Source organism: Elephas maximus, chromosome 12 (assembly GCF_024166365.1).
Source record: "Elephas maximus indicus isolate mEleMax1 chromosome 12, mEleMax1 primary haplotype, whole genome shotgun sequence".
Taxonomy (NCBI): Eukaryota; Metazoa; Chordata; class Mammalia; order Proboscidea; family Elephantidae; genus Elephas; species Elephas maximus.
The window spans coordinates 50,438,624-50,463,017 of NC_064830.1; the positions used below are offsets into that span (position 1 = coordinate 50,438,624).

A 24,394-nucleotide genomic window follows, 5' to 3' on the forward strand; every position below is an offset into this window, starting at 1 on the left:
GATGCCTTTTGTATCCTTTTCTTGTATACTTTTTATATCCTTTCAGTCAGCTGGCTAGGACTTCCAGTACAATAATGAATGGTAGGAATGAGAGCTGGTGTCTTTGTCTTGGTCTTGATCTTAATGGTAGAACTCTCAGAATATCTCCATTGAGTATGATATTAGCTGTGAATTTTTCATAAATGTGCTTTATTATACTTGGGAATTTGCCTCCTGTTCCTTACTTGGTAGATGTTTTTATCCTGCAAAGCTGCTGGATTTTGTCATGTGCATTTTCTCTGTTGTTTGAGAGGATCATGTGGTTTTTTCCTTTATTTTATTAATATAGTGTATTTCATGGATTGATTTTCTAATGAATGTTGAACCATCCTTGCATTCCTGAAATAAATTCCACTTGGTCACAGTGTATAAACCCTTTAATATAGTGTTGGATTTGATTTGGCAGTATTTTGTTGAGGGTTTTTGCATCTGTATTCATAGAGTAAATTGGTTGTACTTTTCTTGTGGTGTTTTTTCTGGCTTTGGTATCGGGGTAATGCTAACCTTATAGAGTATTTCTTTTCCATTTTTGGAACAGTTTAGAAAGATTTGGTGTCAATTCTTATTTAAATGTTTTATAGGGTTTTCGAGTAGAGCTATGTGGTACAGGATGCCTTTGTTGTCAAATTACTTATTCAATCTCTTCACTTGTTATGGTTTTGTTGAGATTTTCTATTTCTTCTTGAGCCATTTTAGGTAGTTTATTTATTTTTTAGGAATTTGTCTTTGTAATCTAAGTTATATAATTTGTTGGCAGACAATAGTTCATAGTTTTTCTTAGGATCTTATTTATTTCTGTAGAATCTGTTTTAATGTCCCCACTCTATTTCTGATGTTAGGTATTTACATCTTTTCTCTTTTTCTTTGTCAGGTTTTTCGATTTTGTTGATCTTTTTAATGAACCAACTTCTAGTTTTCTTTGTTCTGTTATTTTTCTATTTTACTTATTTTGGCTCTGACCTTTGTTATTTCCTTTCTTTTGGTAGCTTTGGGCTTAGCTTGCTCATCTTTTTCTAGCTCCTCAACTTGTATAGTTAAGTTATTGATTTCAAGTTGTTCTTTTTTTTAATGTAGGTGTTTACTGCTATAAATTTCTCTCTGAGCACTGCCTTCTCAACATCCCGTCAGTTTTAGTATGTTGTGTTTTCATTTTCATTTGACTAATTATTTTCTGATTTCTCCCTTGGTTATTAGTTTCTAGTTTCATTCCATTGTGGTTAGAGAAGATACTTTATATGATTTCAGTCTTTCAAAATGTATAGAGACTTGTTTTGTGACACAGCATACGGTCATTGGAGAAGAAGGTATATTATTCTGATGTTGGGTATAAACCTAAGAAAAACCAAACCTGCTGCCATCGAGTCAATTCTGACTCGTAGCAAACCTATAGGACAGAGTAGAACTGCCCCATAGGGTTTTGAAGGAGTGCCTGTGGATTTGAACTGTTGACCTTTCGTTTAGCAGCCATGACACTTAACCACTACGCCAACAGTGTTTCCCATGTTGGGTACAGTGTTCTATATACGTCTGTTAGGTCTTGTTGATTTATACTGTTGATCAAATCCTCTATTTTCTTATTGATCTTCTTTCTGTACTTTCTTTCCATTATTGAAAATGCTGTATTGAGCAGTTTCCGGCTGTTACCGTGGAACTTTCTATCTCTCCCTTCACCTGTCTCAGTGTTTGCGTCATATGTTGTGGTGTTCTGATAGTAGGTGCATATATCATATATAGTTACAATTATTATATCTTTTTGTTAAATTTACTTTTTGTCATTATATAATCCCATTTTTTGTCCCTTATATCAGATTTTGACTTAAAGTCTATTTTCTTTGATAGCAATATAGCTATTCCAGCTCTCTGTTGGTTACTGTTTGCATGGAATATTATTCCATCCTCTCAGTTCTAACCTATTTGAGTCTTTGGGTCTAAGATGTATCTCTTGTAGACAGCATATAGATGGATCATGTCTTTTTTATCCATTGTACCCCTCTGTCTCTTTTTTTTTTCTTTTTTAAATAATTTTTATTGTGCTTTAAGTGAAAGTTTACAAATCAAGTCAGCCTCTCACACAAAAACCTATATACACCTGGCCACACACTCCCAAGAACTCTCCCCCTAATGAGACAGCACGCTCTCTCCCTCCACTCTCTTTTCGTGTCCATTTTGCCAGCTTCTAACCCCCTCCACCCTCTCATCTCCCCTTTAGGCAGGAGATGCCAACGTAGTCTCAAGTGTCTACCTGATCCAAGAAGCTCACTCCTCACCAGCATCCCTCTCCAACCCATTGTCCAGTCCAATCCATGTCTGAAGAGTTGGCTGCGGGAACGGTTCCTGTCCTGGGCCAACAGAAGGTCTGGGGGCCATGACCACCGGCATCCTTCTAGTCTCAGACCATTAAGTCTGGTCTTATGAGAATTTGGGGTCTGCATCCCACTGCTCTCCTGTTCCCTCAGGGTTTCTCTGTTGTGTTCCCTGTCAGGGCAGTCATCGGTTGTAGCCGGGCACCATCTAGTTCTTCTGGGCTCAGGATGATGTAGTCTGTGGTTCATGTGGCCCTTTCTGTCTCTTGGGCTCATATTCGCCTTGAGTCCTTGCTGTTCTTCATTCTCCTTTGATCCAGGTGGGTTGAGACCAATTGATACATCTTAGATGGCTGCTTGCTTGTGTTTAAGACCCCAGACCTCACTCTTCAAAGTGGGATGCAGAATGTTTTCTTAATAGATTTTATTATGCCAGTTGGACTTTTTCAAATGCCTTTTCTGCATCAATTGATAAGATCATGTGGTTTTTATCTTTTATTTTATTTATGTGATGGATTAGATTAATGGTTTTTCTGATATTAAACAAGCCTTGCATACCTGGTATAAATCCCACTTGATCATGGTGAATTTTTTTTTTTTTGATGTGTTGTTGGATTCTATTGGCTAGAATTTTGTTGAGGATTTTTGCATCTATGTACATGAGGGATATAGGTCTATACTTTTCTTGTAAAGTCTTTACCTGGTTTTGGTATCAGGGAGATGGTAGCTTCATAGAATGAGTTGGGTAGTATTCCGTCCTTTTCTATGCTTTGAAATACCTTCAGTAGTAGTGGTGTTAACTCTTCTCTGAAAGTTTGGTAGAACTCTGCAGTGAAGCTGTCCGGGCCAGGGCTTTTTTTTGTTGGAAGTTTTTTCATTACTGTTTCAATCTCTTTTTTTGTTATGGGTCTATTTAGTTGTTCTACTTCTGAATGTGTTAGTTTAGGTAGGTAGTGTTTTTCCAATAATTCATCCATTTCTTCTAGGTTTTCAAATTTGTTAGAGTACAATTTTTCGTAGTAATCTGAAATGATTCTTTTAATTTCATTTGGTTCTGTTGGAATGTGGTCCTTCTCGTTTCTTATTCGGGTTATTTGTTTCCTTTCCTGTATTTCTTTAGTCAGTCTAGCCAATGGTTTATCAATTTTGTTAATTTTTTCAAAGAACCAGCTTTTGGCTTTGTTAATTGTTTCAATTGTTTTTCTGTTCTCTAATTCATTTAGTTCAGCTCTAATTTTTATTATTTGTTTTGTTCTGGTGCCTGATGGGTTCTTTTGTTGTTCACTTTCTATTTGTTCAAGTTGTCGAGACAGTTCTCTGCTTTTGGCTCTTTCTTCTTTTTGTTATGTGTGCATTTATTGATATAAATTGGCTTCTGAGCACTCCTTTTGCTGTGTCCCAGAGGTTTTTTTTTTTTTTTAATTAACTTTTATTAAGCTTCAAGTGAACGTTTACAAATCCAATCAGTCTGTCACATATAAGTTTACATACATCTCTCTCCCTACTCCCACTTGCTCTCCCCTTCTTGAGTCAGCCCTTTCAGTCTCTCCTTTCGTGACAATTTTGCCGGCTTCCCTTTTTCTCTATCCTCCCATCCCCCCTCCAGACAAGAGTTGCCAACACAATCTGAAGTGTCCACCTGATATAATTAGCTCACTCTTCATCAGCGTCTCTCTCCTACCCGCTGACCAGTCCCTTTCATGTCTGATGAGTTGTCTACGGGCATGGTTCCTGTCCTGTGCCAACAGAAGGTCTCGGGACCATGGCTGCCGGGATTCCTCTAGTCTCAGTCAGACCATTAAGTTTGGTCATTTTATGAGAATTTGGGGTCTGTATCCCACTGATCTCCTGCTCACTCAGGGGTCCTCTGCTGTGCTCCCTGTCAGGGCAGACATCTGTTGTGGCCGGGCACCAACTAGTTCTTCTGGTCTCAGGATGATGTAGGTCTCTGGTTCATGTGGCCCTTTCTGTCTCTTGGGCTCTTAGTTGTAGTGTGGCCTTGGTGTTCTTCATTTTCCTTTGTTCCAGGTGGGTTGAGACCAATTGCTGCATCTTAGATGGCAGCTTGTTAGTATTTAAGACCCCAGACGCCACATTTCAAAGTGGGATGCAGAATGATTTCATAATAGAATTATTTTGCCAATTGACTTAGAAGTCCCCACAAACCATGTTCCCCAGACCCCCGCCCTTGCTCCGCTGACCTTTGAAGCATTCATTTTATCCCGGAAACTTCTTTGCTTTTGGTCCAGTCCAATTGAGCTGACCTTCCATGTATTGAGTGTTGTCTTTCCCTTCACCTAAAGCAGTTCTTATCTACTGAGTAATCAATAAAAAACCCTCTCCTACCCTCCCTCCCTCCCCCCCTCATAACCACAAAAGTATGTGTTCTTCTCAGGTTTACTATTTCTCAAGATCTTAAAATAGTGGTCTTATACAATATTTGTCCTTTTGCCTCTGACTAATTTCGCTCAGCATAATGCCTTCCAGGTTCCTCCATGTTATGAAATGTTTCAGAGATTCGTCACTGTTCTTTACCGATGCGTAGTATTCCATTGTGTGAATATACCACAATTTATTTACCCATTCATCCGTTGATGGACACCTTGGTTGCTTCGTGCTTTTTGCTATTGTAAACAGAGCTGCAATAAGCATGGGTGTGCATATATCTGTTTGTGTGAAGGCTCTTGTATCTCTAGGGTATATTCCGAGGAGTGGGATTTCTGGGTTGTATAGTAGTTCTATTTCTAACTGTTTAAGATAACGCCAGATAGATTTCCAAAGTGCTTGTACCATTTTACATTCCCACCAGCAGTGTATGAGAGTTCCAATCTCTCCGCAGCCTCTCCAACATTTATTATTTTGTGTTTTTTGGATTAATGCCAGCCTTGTTGGAGTGAGATGGAATCTCATCGTAGTTTTAATTTGCATTTCTCTAATGGCTAATGATCGAGAGCATTTTCTCATGTAACCGTTAGCTGCCTGAATATCTTCTTCAGTGAAGTGCGTGTTCATATCCTTTGCCCACTTCTTGATTGGGTTGTTTGTCTTTTTGTGGTTGAGTTTGACAGAATCATATAAATTTTAGAGATCAGGCGCTGGTCCGAGATGTCATAGCTGAAAATTCTTTCGTAGTCTGTAGGTGGTCTTTTTACGCTTTTGGTGAAGTCTTTAGATGAGCATAGGTGTTTGATTTTTAGGAGCTCCCAGTTATCTGGTTTTTCTTCGTCGTTTTTGGTAATGTTTTGTATTCTGTTGATGCCTTGTATTAGGGCTCCTAGGCTTGTCCCTATTTTTTCTTCCATGATCTTTATCGTTTCAGTCTTTATCTTTAGGTCTTTGATCCACTTGGAGGTAGTTTTTGTGCATGGTGTGAGGTATGGGTCCTGTTTCATTCTTTTGCAAATGCATATCAAGTTATGCCAGCACCATGTGTTAAAAAGACTATCTTTTCCCCAGTTAACTGACAGTGGGCCTTTGTCAAATATCAGCTGCTCATACGTGGATGGATTTATCTGTGGGTTCTCAATTCTGTTCCACTGGTATATGTGTCTGTTGTTGTACTAGTACCAGGCTGTTTTGACTACGGTGGCTGTATAATAGGTTCTGAAATCAGGTAGAGTGAGGCCTCCCACTTTCTTCTTCTTTTTCAGGAATGCTTTGCTTATCCGAGGCTTCTTTCCCTTCCATATGAAGTTGATGATTTGTTTCTCTATCACCTTAGAAAATGACATTTTAATTAGGATCGGAAGTGCATTGTATGTATAGATGGCTTTTGGTAGGGTAGACATTTTTACTATGTTAAGTCTTCCCATCCATGAGTAGGGTATGTTTTTCCACTTAAGTATGTCCTTTTGAATTTCTTGTGGTAGAGCTTTGTAGTTTTCTTTGTATAGGTCTTTTACATCTTTGGTAAGATTTATTCCTAAGTATTTTATCTTCTTGGGGGCTACTGTGAATGTTATTGATTTGGTTATTTCCTCTTTGATGTTTTTTTTGTTGATGTAGAGGAATCCAAGTGATTTTTGTGTGTTTATCTTATAATCTGAGATTCTGCCAAACTCTTCTATTAGTTTCAGTAGTTTTCTGGACAATTCCTTAGGGTTTTCTGTGTATAAGATCATGTCATCTGCAAACAGAGATAATTTTACTTCCTCTTTGCGAATCCAGATGCCCTTTATTTCTTTGTCTAGCCAAATTGCTCTGGCTAGGACTTCTCGCACAATGTTGAATAAGAGTGGTGATAAAGGGCATCCTTGTCTGGTTCCTGTTCTCAAGGGAAATGTTTTCAGGCTCTCTCCATTTAGAGTGATGTTGGCTATTGGCTTTGCCTAGATGCCCTTTATTATCTTGAGGAATTTTCCTTCAATTCCTATTTTGGTGAGAGTTTTTATCATAAATGGGTGTTGGACTTTGTCAAATGCCTTTTCTGCATCAATTGAGAAGATCATGTCGTTTTTGTCTTTTGTTTTATTTATATGGTGGATTACTTAAATGGTTTTTCTAATATTAAACAAGCCTTGCATACCTGGTATAAATCCCACTTGATCAGGGTGAATTATTTTTTCGATGTGTTGTTGAATTCTATTGGCTAGAATTTTGTTGAGGTTTTTTGCATCTATGTTCCTGAGGGATATAGGTCTGTAATTTTCTTTTTTCGTGGTGTCTTTTCCTGGTTTTGGTATTAGGGAGATTGTGGATTCATAGAATGAGTTAGGCAGTATTCCGTCGTTTTCTCTGCTTTGAAGTACCTTTAGTAGTAGTGGTGATAACTCTTGTCTGAAAGTTTGGTAGATCTCTGCAGTTTAGCCATCCAGGCCAGGGATTCTTTTTGTAGGGAGTTTTTTGATTATCGTTTCAATCTCTTTTTTTGTTATGCGTCTATTTAGTTGTTCTACTTCTGATTGTGTTAGTTTAGGTAGGTATTGTTTTTCCAGGAGTTCATCCATTTCTTCTAGGTTTTCAAATTTGTTAGAGTACAATTTTTCGTAATAATCTGATACGATTCTTTTAATTTCAGTTGGGTGTGGTGTGATGTGGCCCTTCTCATTTCTTATTCGGGTTATTTGTTTCCTTTCCTGTATTTCTTTAGTCAGTCTAGCCAATGGTTTATCAATTTTGTTAACTTTTTCAAAGAACCAGCTTTTGGCTTTGTTAATTGTTTCAATTGTTTTTCTGTTCTCTAATTCATTTAGTTCAGCTCTAATTTTTATTATTTGTTTCTTTCTGGTGCCTGATGGATTCTTTTGTTGTTCACTTTGTATTTGTTCAAGTTGTACGGACAGTTCTTTGATTTTGGCTCTTCTTTTTGTATGTGTACGTTTATCGATATAAATTGGCCTCTGAGCACTGCTTTTGCTGTGTCCCAGAGGTTTTGATAGGAAGTATTTTCATTCTCGTTGCATGCTATGAATTTCCTTATTCCCTCCTTAATGTCGTCTATAACCCAGTCTTTTTTCAGGAGGGTATTCCAAGTATTGGATGTCTTTTCCCTAATTTTTCTGTTATTGTTTTCCACTTTTATGGCCTTGTGGTTTGAGAAGATGCTTTGTAATATTTCGATGTTTTGGATTCTGCAAAGGTTTGTTTTATAACATAACATGTGGTCTATTCTAGGGAATGTTCCATGTGCGCTAGAAAAAAAAAGTACACTTTGCAGCAGTTGGGTGGAGAGTTCTGTATAAGTCAATGAGGTCAAGTTGGTTGATTGTGGTAATTAGGTCTTCCGTGTCTCTATTGAGCTTCTTACTGGATGTCCTGTCCTTCTCCGAAAGTGGTGTGTTGAAGTCTCCGACTATAATTGTGGAGGTGTCTATCTCACTTTTCAGTTCTATTAAAATTTGATTTATGTATCTTGCAGCCCTGTCATTGGGTGCATAAATATTTAATATGGTTATATCTTCCTGATCAATTGTCCCTTTTATCATTACGTAGTGTCCTTCTTTATCCTTTGTGGTGGATTTAACTTTAAAGTCTATTGTGTCAGAAATTAATATTGCTACTCCTCTTCTTTTTTGCTTATTGTTTGCTTGATATATTGTTTTCCATCCTTTGGGTTTTAGTTTGTTTGTGTCTCTAAGTCTAAGGTGTGTCTCTTGTAGGCAGCATATAGACGGATCGTGTTTCTTTATCCAGTCTGAAACTCTCTGTCTCTTTATTGGTGCATTTAGCCCAGTTACATTCAGCGTAATTATAGATAAGTGTTTAGTGTTGTCATCTTGATGCCTTTTTATGTGTGTTGTTGACAGTTTCATTTTTCCACTTACTGTTTTGTGCTGTGATGTTTTTCTTTGTAAATTGTGTGTTCCTCATTTTCATAATATTTGACTTTATGTTTGCTGAGTCGTTACGTTTTTCTTGGTTTTTATTTTGAGTTATGGAGTTGTTATACCTCTTTATGGTTACCTTAATATTTACCCCTATTTTTCTAAGTAAAAACCTAACTTGTGTTGTCCTATATCGCTTTGCATCCCTCTCCATATGGTAGTTCTATGCCACCTGTATTTAGTCCCTCTTTTTGATTATTGTGATCTTTTACATATTGACTTCAATGATTCCCTGTTTTGAGCATTTTTTTTTAATTAATCTTAATTTGTTTTTGTGATTTCCCTATTTGAGTTGATATCAGGATGTTCTGTTTTGTGACCTTGTGTTGTGCTGGTATCTGATATTATTGGTTTTTTGACCAAACAATATCCTTTAGTATTTCTTGTAGCTTTGGTTTGGTTTTTGCAAATTCTCTAAGTTTGTGTTTATCTGTAAATATCTTAATTTCGCCTTCATATTTCAGAGAGAGTTTTGCTGGATATATGGTCCTTGGCTGGCAGTTTTTCTCCTTCAGTGCTCTGTGTATGTCATCCCATTGCCTTCTTGCCTGCATGGTTTCTGCTGAGTAGTCTGAACTTATTCTTATTGATTCTCCTTTGTAGGTGAGTTTTCTTTTATCTCTGGCTGCTTTTAAAATTTTCTCTTTATCTTTGGTTTTGGGAAGTTTGATGATAATATGTGTTGGTGTTTTTCTTTTTGGATCAATCTTAAATGGGTTTCGATGAGCATCTTGGATAGATATCCTTTCGTCTTTCATGATGTCAGGGAAGTTTTCTGTCAGCAGATCTTCAACTATTTTCTCTGTGTTTTCTGTCCTCCCTCCCTGTTCTGGGACTTCAATCACACGCAAATTATCCTTCTTGATAGAGTCCCGCGTGATTCTTAGGGTTTCTTCATTTTTTTTAATTCTTTTATCTGATTTTTTTTCAGCTATGTTGGTGTTAATTCCCTGGTCCTCCAGATGTCCCAGTCTGCATTCTAATTGCTCGAGTCTGCTCCTCTGACTTCCTATTGCGTTGTCTAATTCTGTAATTTTATTGTTAATCTTTTGGATTTCTGCATGCTGTCTTTCTGTGGATTCTTGCAACTTATTAATTTTTCCACTATGTTCTTGAATAATCTTTTTGAGTTCTTCAACTGTTTTATCAGTGTGTTCCTTGGCTTTTTCTGCTGTTTGCCTTATTTCATTTCTGAGGTCATCCCTGATGTCTTGAAGCATTCTGTAAATTAGTTTTTTATATTGTGTATGTGATAATTCCAGGATTGTATGTTCATTTGGGGAAGATTTTGATTTTTTTGTTTGGGGGGTTGGAGAAGCTGTCATTGTCTTCTTCTTTATGTGGTTTGATATCGACTGCTGTCTGCGAGCCATCAGTAAGAGATTGCAGTGATTTTTATTGTATATTTGCTCACTGAGTCTTATCTTGTTTTGTTTTCTTTCAATATATGTGGATGGGCTACTAGATTATGCCGTCTTGATTGTTGTAGCCCTTGACATACTTAGGACCTATTACCAGCTGGTTTGGGCTGTTGGCAGATATATACGCCTGAGTCCGTTCACTATTCTTGTGTAGAATCTGATTTTGGGTCATCAAGTGTGTGCTGCACCCTAACACCTATCCACCTCGAGAAGTAGTGGTGATAGTTGTGTGCACCAGATTCTATTAGCAGCTGGGGTTCACACTCCTGGGGGGGCAGGATGCTGGCAGGCTTCCCCCAGGTGTCAGTGAGGTAGGTGTGTCTCTATTCCTAAAGCACCTTGGTGGGAGGGATTCTGCAGCTGTGTCTTAGGCCCCCAATGCAAGTACCTCTACAGATTGGTAGGTGTCACCCTCCTTAGACCCCTAAGGCAAGAGGCTAGATGGTGTGTGGGGGGAACTTCATCCCTCAGTTCCCTGTTGTGGGTCAGTTAGGGCTCTGTTGAATAAGCAGAGATAGCAGACTTGGGAAACTTGTTTTTCTTCTCAACCCGCTAAAAAAAAATATAGTCAGATCCGTATCAGAAATGCCTTTGCATTATAACAGCCACCTTGTTCCCTGTAGGGATGAAAGCCTGAGATATGGATTATATTTGCTTGGCTGGAGCTGGTTCTGTGTTTTCAGTCCAGTTAGCGAAGGATTTTTGGTCCCTGGGTTTTTTGTGGTTGATTCTCTCAGGCCCTAAAAATGGGTTAGGAAAAGACCAAAAAAAAAAAAGGGTAAAGGAATGCCGCGGAGCCGGAGCTGTTCTCCCTCTGGCTCAGGAAATTCCGATGTTAATGAATCCGCCTGGAAAGCGGAGGGGAGGGTTCAGAAAAACAGGAGAGAGTAGCACACCGGGATATAGCCAAAGTTGCTTATCTTGCTTGGGATGACTATTTCATGTGAGATTCTCGAGGGGCATGTAGCCTATGTGTGCTGGCTGGGTAGAGATTGCCCCCGAGGGTCTGGCCTGCAGAAGCTGGGGTCAGTTCCTCCGCTGCCAGTCCAAAGCCCAGTGTCAAGGTTCCCCGGCTGGGACGCTGCACTCCCAGCTCCAAAACCAGTCACTGCCTCCCGGCGACTTCTCCTCCCGGCAGCCTTGTCTCCGCGCCGCCTGCGAGGACCGGCTGGGCCCCCTCCCGGGGTCAGTTCAGGGGGGTAGTGCTACGCCCCGTGTTTGTGCCATCACAAGATGTTGTGTTCAGCTTCCCTGCACCCAGTCCTAAGCCCGGCGCCAAGGTTACCTGATTGGGACGCTGGCTCCAGGCTCCGAAAACAGTCTCTGCTTCCCCGTAGTTGTTCGTTCTCCGTCTTTTTCACTCAGGTCAACTCTTTAAATCTGTGTTTGTTGTTCAGGGTTCGTAGATTGTCGTGTATGTGATCGATTCACTTGTTTTTCCGAGTCTTTGTTGCAAGAGGGATCCAATGTAGCGTCTACCTAGTCAGCCACCTTGGCCCCCCTCCTCCTTCAATTTTTTAAATATGTCATCCCATTGCCTTCTTGCCTGCATGGTTTTTGCTGAGCAGTCCGAGCTTATTCTAATTGGCTCTCCTTTGTAGGTGACTTTTTTTTTTTATCCCTCGCTGCTCTTGTAATTGTCTCTTGATGTTTTGTTTTGTCAAGCTTGATTGTGATATATCTTGGTGACTTTCTTTTCAGATCTACTTTATGTGGAGTTCGATGAGCATCTTGGATAGATATGTTCTCATCTTTTACAATATCAGGGAAGTTTTCTACCAACAAATCTTCAACAATTTTCTCAGTGTTTTCTGTTATCCCTCCGTGTTTTGGCACTCCAATCACTAATAGGTTATTTTTCTTGATAGAGTCCCACGTGATTCTTAAGTTTTCTTCATTTTTTCACATTCTTTTATCTAATTTTTCTTCAAATATATTAGTGTCAAGTGATTTATCTTCGAGTTCAGGAATTCTAGCTTCTGCTTGCTCAGTTCTGCTCCTCTGACTTTCTGTTGAGTTATCTAATTCTGTAATTTTATTTTTAGTCTTTTGAATTTCTGATTGCTGTCTATGGATTTTTCTAGCTTATTAAACTTTTCATTATGTTCCTGAATAATCTTTCTAATTCCTTCAGTTGTTTTATCTGTGTGTTCCTTGGCATGTTCTGCCTATTGCCTCATTTCCTTCCTTATATCTTGAAGGATTCTGTATATTAAACTTTTGTATTCTGCATCTGGTAATTCCAGGAATGCACTTTTATCTAGAAGATCCCTGGACTCTTTGTTTTGAGAGCGTGTTGAGGTGATCATGGCCTGTTTCTTTATGTGACTTGATATTGACTGTCGTCTCCGAGCTATGTGTAAGTTATTATATTAGTTGATGCTTGCTTACTGTGTTGTAGCTGCTTGTTTCGTTTTGTTTTTGTATACCCCCATGGGTTGCTTTAGTGAGCTGGCTTGATTATTTTCACCTTTGGAGTTCCGGTGTCCTGTCCCCAGCTGGCTAGATCTGTTATCAGGTATATCCGTCTAGGAGTCCCTTCAGTTTTCTTGTATGAATTCAGCTCATTTTTCCAGGTAGGTGATCATCAATTGTGTGGTACAGGCTCTGTCCTACAGTCTTAGAGGGGCAGGGGTGATTGGCGTATATACCGGTATCTGATTGCAGCAGGAGGCCACGCTCTGTACAAGGTAGGGGGTGAGAACTGACTCCCAAGTGTCTCTGAGGAAAACACATCTCTGTTCCCTAGAGCATGCTGGTGGGTGGGCTCTGCAGAGGGACCCTGGGCACCTAAAGTTTTTGCTTGTAAGGATTGGCAGGTACCAGTTTTCTTTGGACCCCTGTCATGGGTGGCTGGGTGACCTGAGTGAAGTTACCAGTCCTTAGGTCCCTGATGTGGGTAGGTGAGGACCTTGTTTAATAAGCAAAGCAATGTCAAACATTAAACACCCACCTCTCCAACCGCACCGCTGAAATGGTTGAAGTTTGCCAACAAAGGCCTATTCTCCTGAAATAGGCCCACACAGGTCCATGCAGAAAGGGAAGGTGTTCAAGGTCCCCGGACCGTTTACGCCTGGACTGGAGCCGCTTGTGTCCTGAGCTCCCCCAGTTCATGGAGCTAGCAAATTATCTTTTCCCCCATTTGCAAATTTTTTCCTTCCCCAACGCCAGGAGGATGCGTTTAGGTGCTCCCCAGGGTCTATCTCAGGCCCAAGGATTCAGCCAGTGAAGCCGGCTTGGAGATGAGGGGGGGTGTGCGGTAAAATATATGCAAGTGCTTAGCTTTTGCTGATAGTGCCTTTCTCATGTTCTGGATGTGTGAGCACACTGTGTGGCTGGCTGCTTCTCCCTGTGGAAACTGCGGCCGAATGCTAGTACCGGCCCTCCGCTGCCGCCGCCACTCTGGGAATGGTGCCTGAGGGCTCCCCACGATTCAGGTCCAGTAACTCCTCTTCCCTTCTGAACGGCTTCTTCCTCCCCCTGCCCCTCAGTTCGTTGTGTAATTTTGCCTTTGTTCCTCAGGGCTCCCAGCTTGTCACAAATACACTTTTTTCTCTTGTTTTTTTATGTCTTTGTTATAAAAAGGGCTTGACGGAAGTGTTTGTCTATTCCACCATCTTGGCTCTGCCTCCCCGTGTCTCTTGTTTGAAGAGTTTAATTGATTTATATTTAAGCTAATTACCAATAAAGAAGAACTTTTGCCATTTTCATGTTTGCTTTTTGCGTGTCTTATATGTACTTTGTCCCTTATTTCCTCTGATACTGTGATTATTTTTGTTTAGCTGAGTTTTCATGTTGAATGATTTTGATTCCTTCTCCTTTTCTTCTGTATGTATTTTTTAGATATTTTCTTTCTGCTTACCATGAGTTATTAGAAATATCTTGAATTTGTAACACCCTAGTCTAAATGGATACTAACATAGCTTCAGTAACATACAAAAACTCTATTCCTAATACCACTCCTCCCCTCCCCTTTATGTAGTTATTACCATAAATTACATCTTCATGCATCATATGCCTAATAACATAAATTTATAATTACATTTTATGTATTTGTCTTTTGTAATTAGGACAAAGTATAAAGTTCGAAACAAATAATACCGTAAATAGAAGGGAAAGATGCCGTGAATAAGTATAGGTTTATTAAAGAAGAAGAACAAAGTAGGAGGCCTCACACTACCTAGTCGCAGAATCTACTATACAGTCATGATAGTCAAAACAATCTGGTACTGGTATAACCATAGACCCACAGGCCAATGGAACAGAATTGAGAACCCCGATATAAATGCATCCACTTACAAACAGCTGATGTTCGACAAAGGACCAGTCTTTTGAATGGGGAAGAGACAGTCCCTTCAACAAGTGGTGCTGGAAAAACTGGACATCTGTCTGTAGAGAAATGAAACTGGATGCATACCTCATACCATACATAAAACTAACCCAAAATGGATGAAAAACCTAAATATAAAACCTAGAACTATAAAGATCATGGGGGAAGAAATAAGGACAACATTAGGAGTCCTAATATATAGCAGAAATAGAATGTCAAACATAACTAAAAATGCACACACAGAAGAAGATGAACTAGATAAATGGGACTTGCTAAAAATTAACCACTTACACTCAACAAGAGATTTCTCTAAAAGAGTAAAAAGAGAACCTATAGATTGGGAAAAAATTTTGGCCATGACACATCTAACGACAGTCTGATACCTAAAATTTATAGGAAACTTCAACACCTCAAGAACAAAAAAAGACATAATCCCAATAAAAAATGAGCAAAGGATATGAACAGATATGTCACTAAAGAAGACATTCAGGCTGCTAACAAACATATGAAGAAATGCTCACTATCATGAGCAATTTGAGAGATGCAAATCAAAACTGAAATGAGATACCATCTGTCTCGATCATCTAGTGCTGCTTTAACAGAAATACCACAGGTGGATGGCTTTAACAAAGAGAAGTTCATTCTTTCACAGTCTAGTAGGCTACAAGTCCAAATTCAGGGCATCAACTCCAGGGGAAGACTTTTGCTCTCTGTTGGCTCTGGAGAAAGATCCTTGTCATCAGTCTTCCCTTGGTTTGGGAGCTTCTGCGTGGGAATCTCGGGTCCAAAGGACGCGCTCTGCTTCCGGTGCTACGTTCTTGGCAGTATGAGGTCCCTATATCTCTCTGCTTGCTCATCTCTTTTACATTTCAACAGAGATTGGCTTAAGACATAACCTAATCTTGTAGATCTCATCAGTATAACTGCTGATAATCCATCCATTACATCATAGTGATAGGATTTACAACACATAGGGAAATCACATCAGATGATAAAATGATACAGAGTCATTCAATACTGGGAATCATGACCTAGCCAATTTGACAGATATTTGGGGGGGACACAATTCAATCCATGACACCGTCTGACCCCAATATTACTGGCACTAATCAAAACAGAACGTAACAAATGTCAGCAAGGTTGTGAGGAGACTGGAACTCTTATGCATTGCTGGAGAGAATGTAATATGCTACAACCACTATGGGAAATGGTTTGGGGCTTCCTCAAAAAGCTAGAAATAGAAATAGCATATAATCCAGCAATCGCATCCTTGGTATCTACCCTATAAAAATGAGAGCTATGACATGAATAGACATATGTACGGCTATGTTCATTGCAGATTATTCACAATAGCAAAAAGATGGGAGCAACCTAAAGTGCCCATCAACAGATGATTGGGTTAACAAAGTGTGGTACATACACACAATGAAATAGTGTGCAGCAATAAAGAATAATGACAATTCTGTGAAACACCTCATAACATGGATGAATCTGGAGGGCATTATGCTGAGTGAAATAAGTCAATCACTAAAGAACAAATATTGTATGAGACCACTATTATAAAACTTGAAAGGTTTATACACAGAAAATAAAATATTCTTTGATGGTTACCAAGGATGTCAGGGGGAGAGAGGGAAAACTACCAAATAGATAATAGACAGATGTGAATATTGGTGAAGGGACAAGCAATACGCAAAATGGGAGAAGTCAGCACAAAATGATCAAGGCACGTGAGGACATTGAGGAATGCAGGAATAAAGGACAACTACAGTAATTATTGTAGCATAGACAATACTGCAACAATAGTATTAACAAACAGTAATTTACATAGATATGGCAAGAGGTGAGGACGGGTGTAAGGGAGCAAACCCACCAGCAGATGCAGGTTTGGTGGCAGAAATTTCTAAATACTTGACTGTAGGTGCTTCTCATATATTAATATAGACAATAGGGCACTCAAGTGGCATAGTCAGGGAAACCTTTTTAGACATAACTAAATACCTTCACAAGATGATGTTCCCAGGATCGAAGGCAAAGGTCTATAGACTTGGGAGACATCTGTGTCAGTTGGCACAACGCAGTTCTTAAAGACAATGCTCTACATCCTATTTAAGTGAGTAGCACCTGGGGTCTTAAAAGCTTGCGAGAGGCCACCTAAGATACAACTATTGGTCTCTTCTATTCCAGAGCAAAGGAAAGTAAAAAAAACAAAACAAAACCAAAGACTCAAGGAAGCAATTAGTCCAAAGGACGAATGGACCACAGATCAAATTTACAAAAAAGACTAGACTTGCTGGTCTGACAGAGAATGGTAGAACCCCCAAGACTGTGGCCCTAAGACACCCTTCCGACCTGGAACTAAAGCCATTCCCACAGACCACCTTCCAGCCATACAATAGACAAGCTCATAAAATAAACAGTAACATCCAAGAGAAACTTACTCCTTAGAACAAGCAATTATAAGAGATCAAAAGGGCAATATTTGCCCAAAAGCAAAGATGAGAAGATGGGAAGGGGTGGAAAATCAGGATGAAAGGAAACGGGGATCCCAGGGCCAAAATGGGGAGAGTGTTGACACATTGTGGAGAATGAAATGAAGGCCATGAAATACTTTTAAGTACAGACCATTGAACAGAAATCTCATTTGCTATGTAAACTTTCACCTAATGCACAATAGTAAAAAGGAAAAAAAATACCATAATACTGGCCCTCATATTTGCGATTTGCGCATGCCCCTACACGTCTGCCAGTTTGTCGTACTGTGAGGGCTTGCGTGTTGCTTTAATGCTGGAAGCTATGCCACCTGTATTCAAATACCGGCAGGGTCACCCATGGGATACAGGTTTCAGCTGAGTTTCCAGACTAGGAGAAAGGACCTGGCGATCTACTTCTGAAGAGAATTAGCCAATGAAAACCTTATGAATAGCAGGGAAACATTGATACAGTGCCAGAAGATGAGCCCCTTAGGTTGGAAGGCGCTCAAACTATGACTGGGGAAGAGCTGTCTCCTCAAAGTAGAGTCGACCTTAATGGAGTCAAGCTTTCAGGACCTTTATTTGCTCATGTGGCATGACTCAAAATGAGAAGAAACAGCTGCAAACATCCCTTAATAAAAAGAATGTGGAATGTACAAAGTATGAATCCAGGAAAATTGGAAATCGTCAAAAATGAAATGGAATGCATAAACAATTAAAAAAATTTTTTTGCTGAAAATCATTCAAAAGCAGCTACACAAGTATATTGACAGGAAACGATCAGAAATTCAAACCAGATTCAGAAGAGGACAGGGAACCAGGGGTATGATTGCTGATGTTAGATGGATCCTGGCTGAAAGCAGAGAATACGAGAAAGATGTTTACCTTTGTTTTATTGACTATGCAAAGGCGTTCAGCTGTGTAGATCATAACGAATTATGGATAACTTGCAAACAATGGGAATTCCAGAAAACTTAATTGTGCTTGTGTGGAAACCGTACATAGATCAAGAGGCAGTCATTTGAACAGAACAAGGGGATACTGTGTGGTTTAAAGTCAGGAAAGGTGTGCGTCAGTGTTGTTTCCTTTCACCATACCTATTCAGTCTGTATGCTGAGCACATAGTCCGAGAAGGTGGACTATATGAAGAAGAACAGGGCATCAGGATTGGAGGAAGACTCATTAGCAACCTGCTTTATGCAGATGACACAACCTTGCCTCCTGAAAGTGAAGAGGACTTGAAGCACTGATGAAGATCAAAGACCACAGCCTTCAGTATGGATTGCACCTCAACATAAATAAAACAAAAATCCTCACAACTGAACTAGTAAGCAACATCATGATAAATGGAGAAAAGATTAAAGCTGTCAAGGATCTCATTTTACTTGGATCCACAATCAATGTCCATGGAAGCAAAAATCAAGAAATTTAATGACACCTTGCATTGGACAAATCTGCTACAAAAGACCTTGTTAAAGTGTTGAAAAGCAAAGATGGTCACCTTAAACACTAAGGTGCACCTGACCCAAAGCCATGATGTTTTCAGTCACCTCATATGTATGTGAAAGCTGGACCATGAATAAGGAAGACCGAAAAAAAATTGACACCTTTGAATTGTGGTGTTGGCAAAGAATATTGAATATACCGTGGACTGCCAAAAGAAGTAACAAATCTGTCTTGGAAGAAATACCACCAGAATGCTCTTTAGAAGCAAGAGGATGGCAAGACTGTCTCACATACTTTGGACATGGTATCAGGAAGGATCCGTCCCTGGAGAAGAACATCATGCTTGGTAAAGGAGAAAGTCAGTGAAAAAGAGTAAGACCCTCAATGAGATGGATTGACACAGTGGCCGCAACAATGGGCCTAAGTGTAACAAGGATCGTGGGGATGGTGCAGGATGGGGCAGTGTTTCATTCTGTTTTACATGGGGTTGCTATGGGTTGCAACCAGTGCGACGGCACCTAACAGCAACAACAGTTTGAACATGAGATTATTTTACTAAAGATTCTTTTTTTTCTACATATGTCTTCAAGTTATTATCTGGTGTTCTTTCAGATCTATCTGAAGAATTCTCTAGCATTTCTTGTAGCTCAGGTCTAGTCCTCACCTCTTACCTCAGCTTTTGTTTATCTGGGCATATCTTAATTGTGCCCTCATTTTTGAAAAAGAGTTTTGCTGGATATAGAATTCTTGGTAGGCAGTTTTCTTTCAGTACTTTAAATATACCATTCCATTGTCTCTGACCTTCAAGGTTTCTGAGGAGAAGTTGGCACTTAATCTTATTTATGATCCCTTCTCTGTGACTATTCACTTCTGTCTTGCTGCTTTCAGGGGTCTCTGTTTTTTGGTTTTCATGAGTTTGATTATAAAATACCTTGGTGGGGATCTCTTCGTGTTTTTCTTACCTGGAGATTCTTGGGTTTGTAGATTCTAGTTGTTATTCAAATCTTGAAAGTTTTTTTTTTTTTTTTAATTTCATTGTGCTTTAAGTGAAAGTTTACAAATCAAGTCAGTCTCTCACATATAAACTTATCTACACCTTACTACATACTCCCACTTACTCTCCCACAGTGAGTCAGTGTGATCCCTCCTCCCAGTCTCTCCTTTCATGACCGTTTTGCCAGTTTCTAACCCCCTCTACCCTCCCATCTCCCCTCCAGACAGGAGATGCCAACATAGTCTCAAGTGTCCACCTGATGCAGATAGCTCACTCCTCATCAGCTTCTCTCTCCAACCCGTCCTACAGTCCAATCCATGTCTGATGAGTTGGCTTCAGGAATGGTTCCTGTCCTGGGCCAACAAAAGCTTTGGGGACTACAACCACCAGGATTCTTCTAGCCTTAGTCAGACCGTTAACTCTGGTCTTTTTATGAGAATTTGGGGTCTGCATCCCACTGTTCTGCTCCCTCAGGGGTTCTGTGTTGTGCTCCCTGTCAGGGCAGTCATCGGTTGTGGCCGGGCAACATCTAATTCTTCTGGTCTCCAGATGATGTCCTCTCTAGTTCATGTAGCCTTTTCTGTCTCTTGGGCTTATAATTATCTTGTGACCTTGGTGTTCTTCATTCTCCTTTGATCCAGGTGGGTTGAGAATCATTGATGCATCTTAGATGGCTGCTTGGTAGCGTTGAAGACCCCAGACGCCACAGTTCAAAGTGGGATGCAGAATGTTTTCTTAATAGAATTTATTTTGCCAATTGACTTAGATGTCCCCGAAGCCATAGTCCCCAAACCCCTGCCCCTGCTCCACTGACCTTTGCAGCATTCGGTTTCTTCAGGAAACTTCTTTGCTTTTGGTCCAGTCCAGTTGTGCTGACCTCCCCTGTATTGAGTGTTGTCCTTCCCTTCACCTAAAGTAGTTCCTATCTACTATCTAATCAGTAAATAACCCTCTTCCACCCTCCCTCCCGCCCACCCCCCCATAACCACAAAAGAATGTGTTCTCAGTTTCAACTGTTTCTCAAGATCTTACAATAGTGGTCTTATACAATATTTATCCTTTCGCATCTGACTAATTTCACTCAGCATAATGCCTTCCAGGTTCCTCCATGTTATGAAATGTTTCACAGGTTCATCACTGTTCTGTATCCATGTGTAGTATTCCATTGTATGAATATACCATAATTGATTTATCCATTGATCCATTGATGGACACCTTGGTTGCTTCCATCTTTTTGCTGTTGTAAACAGTGCTGCAATAAACATGGGTGTGCATATATCTGTTCGTGTAAAGGCTCTTATTTCTCTAGAATATTCTCAGGAGTGGGATTACTGGGTTGTATGGTAGTTCTATTTCTAGCATTTTAAGGAAATGCCAGATCAATAACCAAAGTGGTTGTACCATTTGACATTCCCAACAGCAGTGTAGAAGTGTTCCAATCTCTCCACAGCCTCTCCAACATTTCTTATTTTGTGTTTTTTGGATTAATGTCAGCCTTGTTGGAGATGGAATCTTATCGTAGTTTTAATTTGCATTCCTCTAATGGCTAATGATCGAGAGCATTTTCTCATGTATCTGTTAGCCGCCTGAATATCTTCTTTAATGAAGTGTGTGTTCATCTCCTTTGCCCAATTTTTAATTGGGTTGTTTGTCTTTTTGTGGTTGAGTTTTAGCAGAATCATGTAGTTTTTAGAGATCAGGTGCTGGTCGGAGATGTCACAGCTGAAAATTTTTTCCCAGTCTGTAGGTGGTCTTTTTACTTTTTTTGCGTCGTCTTTCGATGAGCATAGGTGTTTGATTTTTAGGAACTCCCAGTTATCTGGTTTCTCTTCATCATTTTTAGTAATGTTTTGTATTCTGTTTATGCCTTGTATTAGAGCTCCTAACGTTGTCCCTATTTTTTCTTCCATGGTCTTTACAGTTTTAGACTTTATGTTTAGGTCTTTGATCCATTTGGAGTTAGTTTTTGTGCATCGTGTGAGGTGGGTCCTGTTTCATGTTTTTTGCAAATGGAAATCCAGTTATGCCAGCACCATTTGTTAAAAAGACTGTCATTTCCCCAATTAACTGATCCTGGGTCTTTGTCAAATAGCAGCTGCTCATATGAGGATGGATTTATATCTGGGTTCTCAATTCTGTTCCATTGGTCTGTGTGTCTGTTGCTGTACCAATACCAGGCTGTTTTGACTACTGTGGCTGTATAATATGTTCTAAAACTAGGTAGAGTAAGGCCTCCCACTTTGTTCTTCTTTTTCAGCAATGCTTTCCTTATCTGGGGCTTCTTTCCCTTCCATATGAAGTTGATGATTTGTTTCTCCATCACATTAAAAAATGTTGGAATTTGGATCAGAAGTGCGCTGTATATATAGACGGCTTTTGGTAGAATAGACATTTTTACTATGTTAAGTCTTCCTATCCATGAGCAAGGTATGTTTTTCCACTTATGTTTTCCACTTTAGTTTCTTGCAGTAATACCTTGTAGTTTTCTTTGTATAGGTCTTTTACATCTTTGGTAAGATTTATTCCTAAGTATTATATCTTCATGGGGGCTACTGTGAATGGTATTGATTTAGTGATTTCCCCTTTGATGTTCTTTTTGGTGATGTAGAGGAATCCAACGGATTTTTGTATGTTTATATTATAACCTGAAACTCTGTGGAACTCTTGTATTACTTTCAGTAGTTTTGTTGAGGATTCTTTAGTGTTTTATGTGTATAAGATCATGTCATTTGCAAATATAGATAATTTTACTTCTTCCTTCCCAGTCTGGATGCCTTTTATTTCTTTGTCTAGCCTAATTGCTCTGGCTAGGACCTACAACACAATGTTGAATAATAGCGGTGATAAAGGGCATCTTTGTCTGGTTCCTGTTCTCAAGGGAAATGCCTTCAGGCTCTCCCCATTTAGGATGATGTTGGCTATTGGCTTTGTACAAATGCCCTTTATTATGTTGAGGAATTTTCCTTCTATTCCTATTTTGCTGAGAGTTTTTATCATGAATGGGTGTTGGACTTCGTCAAATGCCTTTTCTGCCTCAATTGATGAGATCATGTGGTTTTTGTCTTTTGTTTTATTTATATGGTGGATTACATTCATTGTTTTTCTAATATTGAACCAACCATGCATACTTGGTATAAATCCCACTTGGTCATGGTGGATTATTTTTTTGATATGTTGTTGAATTCTATTGGCTAGAATTTTGTTGAGGATTTTTGCATCTATGGTCATGAGGTATATAGGTCTGTAATTTTTTTTTGTCATGTGTTTGCCTGGTTTTGGTATCAGGTATATGGTGGCTTCATAGAATGAGTTGGGTAGTGTTCCATCCTTTTCTATGCTTTGAAATACCTTTAGTAGTAGTGGTGTTAACTCTTCTCTGAATGTTTGGTAGAACTCTGCATTGAAACCATCTGGGCCAGGGTTTTCTTTTGTTGGGAGTTTTTTGATTACCTTTTCAATCTCTTCTTTTGTTGTGGGTCTATTTAGTTGTTCTACTTCTGAATGTGTTAGTTTAGGTAGGTAGCGTGTTTCTTGGAATTCATCCATTTCTTCTAGGTTTTCAAAGTTGTTGGAGTATGATTTTCATGGCAATCTAATGTGATTCTTTTAATTTCAGTTGAATCTGTTGTGATATGGCCCATCTAATTTCCTATTGTGGTTATTTGTTTCCTTTCCTGTGTTTCTTTAGTCATTCTGGCCAGTGGTTTACCAATTTTGTTAATTTTTTCAAAGAGCCAGGTTTTGGCTTTGTTAATTCTTACAAATGTTTTTCTGTTCTCTAATTCAGTTACTTCTGCTCTAATTTTTATTATTTGTTTTCTTCTGGTGCCTGATGGATTCTTTTGTTGCTCACTTTCTGTTTGTTCAAGTTGTAGGGACAGTTCTCTGATTTTGGCTCTTTCTTCTTTATGTATGTGTGCATTTATCGATATAAATTGGCCTCTGAGCACTGCTTTTGCTGTGTCCCAGAGGTTTTGATAGGAAGTGTTTTCAGTCTCCTTGCATGCTATGAATTTTTTTATTCCCTCCTTGATGTCTTCTATAACCCAGTCTTTTTTGTTCAGTTTCCGTGTATTTGATTTCTTTTCCTTGATTTTTCTTTTATTGATTTCTACTTTTATGGCCTTATAGTCTGAGAAGATGCTTTGTAATGTTTTGGATTCTGCAAAGGTTTGTTTTATGACCTAATATGTGATCTATTCTAGAGAATGTTCCATGTGCACTAGAAAAAAAAGTATACTTTGCAGCTTTTGGGTGGAGTGTTCTGTATAAGTCTATGAGGTCAAGTTGGTTGATTGTGGCAGTTAGATCTTCCATGTCTTTCTTGAGCTTTTTACTCGAAGTCCTATCCTTCTCTGAAAGTGGCATGTTGAAGTCTCCTGTTATAACTGTGGAGGTGTGTATCTCACTTTTCAATTCTGTTAAAGTTCGTTTTATGTATCTTGCAGCCATGTCATTGGGTGTATAAATGTTTAATATGGTTATATCTTCCTGGTCAATTGTCCCTTTAATCATTATGTAGTGTCCTTCTTTATCCTTTGTGGTAGATTTATCTTTAAAGTCTATTTTGTCAGAAATTAATATTGCTACTCCTGCTCTTTTTTGATTGTTGTTTGGTTAATATATTTTTTTCCAACCTTTGAGTTTTAGTTTGTGTCTGTGAGTCTAAGGTGTGTCTCTTGTAGGGAGCATATAGATGGATCGTGTTTTTTTATCCAGCCTGAGACTCTCTGTCTCTTTATTGGTGCATTTAGTCCATTTACATGCAGTGTAATTATAGATAAGTATGAGTTTAGTTATGAGTCGGAATCGACTCGAGGGCACTGGGTTACTGGGTATGAGTTTAGTGCTGTCATTTTGCTGCCTTTTTTGTGTGTTGACGATTTCATTTTTCCACTTACTTTTTTGTTCTGAGAAGTTTTTCTTTGTAGATTGTGTGTTCCTCATTTTCATAGTAGTTGAATTTTTTTTTGCTGAGTCATTACGTTTTTCTTGGGTTTTGTTATGAAGTATGGAATTGTTACATCTCTTTGTGGTTACCTTAATATTTACCCCTATTTTTCT

General features: G+C 39.2%; 1 protein-coding gene across 6 annotated transcripts in view; it reads left to right on the forward strand.

Annotated features, from left to right (window-relative positions):
- The window catches only part of LCLAT1 (lysocardiolipin acyltransferase 1), a 426,874-nt gene that overhangs the window by 177,666 nt on the left and 224,814 nt on the right, over positions 1-24,394 (forward strand). The window lies entirely within an intron of this gene.